This window comes from Pinus tabuliformis, chromosome 5_1 (genome assembly GCF_031772625.1).
Source record: "Pinus tabuliformis cultivar Carrire ecotype Pingquan chromosome 5_1, CPIR1, whole genome shotgun sequence".
In the NCBI taxonomy this organism is placed as follows: domain Eukaryota; kingdom Viridiplantae; phylum Streptophyta; class Pinopsida; order Pinales; family Pinaceae; genus Pinus; species Pinus tabuliformis.
This window is the reverse complement of record NC_142305.1, coordinates 344,919,102-344,924,770: the sequence shown is the minus strand read 5'-3', so window position 1 is coordinate 344,924,770 and position 5,669 is coordinate 344,919,102.

Sequence of the window (5,669 nt, the reverse complement as noted above, 5' to 3'; positions counted from 1 at the left end):
TGGTGAGATTCATTAGAACAATGAGGCAAAACTGAAGAGTTCAGTCCATTGGGAATGATGTAGTCAAAAAGGAGAATGGCTTCCTGGATTAAATTTCTTGTCAGGGGATTTATCACAGAGAAAAGCACTCGAATATGGAACAATTTATAGGTTGGAATCAGATGGAATGGAGTCAATGGATGAAGGGCAATTAATAATCCTTCATCATGTTGATAGAGGGAAAACGGATGATTACTGCTAAGGAGCAATTAAGAATTCCTTAGCTAATATTCAAGATGAAAGAACCAGGGGAGATAGGAGCAATTAAGAATTCACTGTTTATGCTAATTCTGAAGAAAACATTAATAACAACAGAGATTGAACACAGAGTGCAAACAAGCAAATTCTGAGTTATTCTTTTTCTCTATTATTTAGATCATGAAACATATATGATACAGTGAACACAGAAATTGCAAAACACAAGTTAGAAGGGACTTATTGATCCATAAAAAGATTCAAGAATTCTGCAACATGGTCCTTAGAATCAATTCTTCTTCCAATAAATCGGACAACAATTCGATCCCAACAGTTTTATTCCAAAGTTCAGAGCTACAACAGAGTCTAAGAAATCTACGCATACCCAACCTCTTCAAAACATTGATGAAGGGGCTATTTATACAATAAAATATGTACAACTGGATGTCTCAGTAAGGCTATGAGATAATATCTAAGTTTAACCTAAAGTAATTTACAAGAAAAGCATAAATAGGTCGGGAAAAAATATCTGATGTTGTGCTGGATGCAAGCCCATTAGGGTTTGGCCTGTAGCTGTCTGAAGTAGCTGAGTGCCGACTATTTTTAATAACTGTTCTTTAAATTTTTACTTGCTTCACTTAGTAGGCTCTGATGCTCTTTATTTCTGATTTGATTTGCCTTTACTTCTCCACTGATACTCTTTATGACTGATCTGATACTCTTTAATGTGTTTTGACTTTGATTTGATCATCTTTAACTTGCTAAAACTGACTCCTCCTCATCGCTTTTTGGTAAAATAGAACTGCAACGTGTCTTCTGAGTGTTTTTCCTCTGGTAAATCATGTTTCTGCAGGTATCTGCTGGCCGGAGTAGCAAAACATCCCCATTTATCCTTGTTTCTCTCTTCTGCGAGCTTGGGAAATCCCCCGGTTTTCTTTTAATTGTATTAGAGAGGAATAAAACTATACTGTCAGATTGGCTGAGGGTGCAAGCTCATTGCTGGGGCCTTTGTGGACTGCAGGCAGTTGAAAACCTAATTTGAGTCAGTTGATTGCATGCCCGGAGCATTATTTTTGCAGCAAAAACTATACAAAATGACCTTTTACCCTTTATTGAACAAAAGATTTTTTGGCGGGAAAATTTGATTTTTCGGATGGGTGACATCAGCAGGGGGTATGGAATAGATGATGTGGCAGGTGATGTGGCTGTACGAATGGTGACATGGCAGTGTGATGTCAGCAGAGGATAGCTGACGTTAGTGAGGGGTCAGCGAGAGGTTGGTAAATGGTTTTTCCCGTACCGCTTTTAGGCTAGGGCGGTTTCGGGCGGAGGGGCAACAAGTAACGCGGGTGGTCGACGCTTGTCCTGGGTACGGCGCAAAAACCACCAGTTTCCTGGGACTTAACATGCAGTAGATGGATGGCTAGAGAAATGGATGCGGACCATCTAATGTGAGTGCGCCGATTGGATGGTGGGCGCTTAGCAGAGATGGTGGGACTATAAGCAGCGTGCCTGGCGCAATAAATAATGGTTTATAATGGTATCAGGTGTGATTTCAATAGTTTGGGGTTTGGTTATTTAATCAACCCTGATGGTGATTAATTCCTTTATTTGCGCACGTGGAGGCTATTAAAGGTTCCAAATAAACCTTTAATTCCATTTGTAACAATGATATATGGCTATAGTTTAGCCGGGGGCCGGAATTATGTATTTTTGGGGGTTTTTTATATATTAACATAAAACGGGAAAGGGAACGATTAATAGGGGGTTATATAAATAAAAATTAGTGTTAATATGACTTATGGAATGAACCAGCACCAAGTAATGATGTTTTGAATTTAAAACTTAGGCTAAAGAAAAAGGGGGTTTGTATAAGAAATATGGCCAATTCCTAAGCAAAACAGGAATTCACTTAGGCAATGTTAATGAAATGAGACAAGTGATTTATGAGTGATATTAAGCAGATCTCAATATCATTGGGGAAGTTAGTAAGTGATTGGGGAAAAAATATAAATGGGAGATTAGTCATGCCTCGGTTGAGCTCCTCCAAAATATAAAACTGCCACGATACCTGTGATAGAGGTGAGATTAACATTTTGAGAGACAAATTTTAACAAAAGTCTCATTCTGCAACATCAAAACTGCCTACCTAGCCTACTTTGCCTAGCATTTTTTCTTCTTTACATTAGGGTGCACTTATATTGGCAAACCCTCATCAACTTTTCTTTTATTTGCATGATAAGCCTATCTAAGCCTGCACTTATTTCTTCCAAGGGCTCAGATTAAATAGTTGAGCTCCTTTGCTTCCCTACCTATCTACATATCTGCCAAGATTAAACAGTTTGGACATATTTTATTCTCTATCTCTAAAACAGGAAATTGAAACATGAACTGGCCAAGATTAAGCTATTTGGCCATTCATAAGTTGTGGCAAAAAGTTCAACAAGCTGCACATGATGCTTTATTGACAGAAAATGAGATAGCAGTGGCGTTTGGACTTGCACACTTTCCTGGTCTTTTTTATTTGGTGTTCATTTTTCATTTTTTCTTTTGACCATTTATTTTTTCACCCTTTGATTTTTATTTTAGGGTATACCCTCTTTACATTTTTTACATTTTTTGATTTTTTTGATAATATGGAAACCATTACAGCAAGGAAAGGATGAACATATTATAGAGCTCAACCAGTCAATCATGAAATATGACACTTATAACTATAGGATTATAACAGGAAGAACCCTATGTGGTTAAATTGTTTTCAAATTTATCATGGACAACCTCCTTTCCTTGTGTTGATTGAGGAAATAAGTCATCGGATGAAGAAATAAGAGAACGTGTAGTATCTTCGACGCATGTGGATGTGTTGTGAATGGTGGGACACATGAGCAAGTGAGGTGAAGAGGAAGATTCTATTTGAATGCCTTCTTTGACTGGAGCATGTTCTAGATCTAAGTTAGAGTCTTCATGAGAAAACGAAAGATCAGACGATTTGCTTGGGTGTTCATCATGACATATGGAAGCATGGGAGTGATGACTGCCCAAGACTGGGGGTTGATCAAAAGAATTAATTTTACAAGACATTCTAATGAGATTAGGAGATTAAGAATCATTCAAGAATGGAATCTCATTGTTTTGATATAGGTAATTTTGAAACAGAGAGGGAATATTGACAGAGTCCTTACCTTTCTTCTCCTTTGCCTATTCAATATGACTACCTTGCACTTGACAACAATTTGAGCCAACAGTTTTAGAATCAAGGAATGTGAACAACTCAGTAGTGAAGTGGATTGATCAAGAGAGTCATGCTACAAGGATTTATGGCTTGTAGATGATAGAGGATGGCAGAGATGTTGATCAGAGACTTAAGTTATGAATAGTGACATCCTCTTGCTAAAATGAGGAGTGAGTCTTTGTTATACGCTTCGTGAGCCATTTTGGAACTTACTCCATAGAAATGGGAGACAGACAAGAGGATGGGCCAGAGACCTGTTGTGCATATTTCTCAGACTTGCAATCACCACAATAGGGCATCCACATCACGACTGGAAAAGGAGGAAGACAAGGAACAAATGCGGTGTTGGGCTCCTCCTTTGCAATCTGAGGTGTGTCACGATCCACAAGAGATGGGAAGGAAGGGAAATCAGGAGGTTCACTATATTGAGAAATATGAACCAAGCATTTAAACTCTTCTCTCAAGAAGTCAAAGTTCACAAATTTTTCAGTAATTTCATAACAGAGGTGAAGGAAGCGATCAAGAAAGTCCTCAACTGATTCATTAGGGTACATACATAAACGATATTTTTTTCAGGGAAATCCCGATGCCTATAGTCATTGAACATTTTAATCGTCATTTCGAAAATATGACCAAAAAGAAACAATAAAGGAAAAAGGTAATGCGTAACAACAACATTGAGCACAACCTTCGAATGTGAGGGTGAGTATTGGGTCCCTATAATACTAGTAATTACCCCATTACTATTGTAGTTGCATCCATTATTAATATTGTTGTGCCCCTATTATCCCCATATTGCTATTACTGCGCACGATAAAATCCCTCTATTGTTATTTTTGTGGCTTTATATTATTATTGTTAGGTCGGCTGGGTTATATTGTGACTCCTTAGACTCCTATATATAGAAAGGAGGTTTTGTCATTTGAATCATTGAAGAATTGTTCATTTATGTAATGTAAAGGAGGTTGCCCCCTCGAAGAGGTTGAATTCTAAGGTGTTTATCTATCTTTTCTATCTTTTCTTGAGCTAGTTTCATAACATTTGGTATCAGAGCTTTGGATTCTAGGGTTTCGCTGCTCCAAACATGTCATCGTAGCATTTTCGCTATAACTTTTTTTCCGTGAAGTTTCAAAAGTTGCAAAAAAACCCATTTGAGAAGAAATCGTGTTGAACCTCGGGTCCGAATTTCAGAGCTTTTATATTTGTGGAGATATGATCTAAGGAATTTGGTATTTTGCAGACTCCTGAATTACATTCCAAACAGGTGACCTAGGGAAAATAGTCATAACTTTCTCTCTGGGATCGGATTGAGATTTCGTAAGAAGGTATAGAAAGAGGACGGACTTTAGCTTCTTGTATGAATTTTTCAGATCCAAAGGTCGAAACAGTGACTCGTGGCATGTCATACGAGTTCGCTTTACTGAACTAGTCTATAATCAAGTCACTGTGGGAGATTTCGCATAACTCTTCCCTGGAGAATCCAAATTGGGTCAGACTTCTGGCATTGGAAAGAGGACACAGATGGCTACTACAAGTCACAAATTCATAACTATATGATCGGAAAGTATAGAGGTACATCAGAGGCAATATCGAGCTCCTACAAAGTGAAAAAGAGGTGTGTAGATTTTCTTAAATTTTTTCTTAAGCTTGGTTTGAAAATTTATTTTGAAGGAATTCAAAGAGCATAGTAGAGAATTATTATTGGTAACTAATGCCCCGAGGAAAGAAAATGGAAACAACTAGTAAGGAACCTGAAAGCTCTAGCATGACTCCTGAAGAAGAGGAAGAAATGCTACATGATATATCAAAATTACAAGAACAAGTGCAACAAATGTCATTGTCACAAAAGCTAACAGAAGCTAAGACAAATGGCATGGAAGCTAATATGAATGGCGTGGAAGCTAAAATGAATGGCATGGAAGCTAAGATGGACAACTTGAAGATAGATTTGAACACAAATTTGAAGACAGACATGGCAGATTTGAAGACAGATTTGACAAATTTTCTACAAGAAATACTTACCAATGGTGAAAAGGTAGTAAAGGAAACTCATGATGCGAACAAAAGAAATGTTAATCATGATTTCCTAGACTCTAAAGTGGGATCGAAAACCCACCATATTACAAAAATCGATGTGAGGAAGTTTGATGGCAAGGATCCAACAACATGGATATTACAAATGGAGCAATTTTTCAATCTCAAT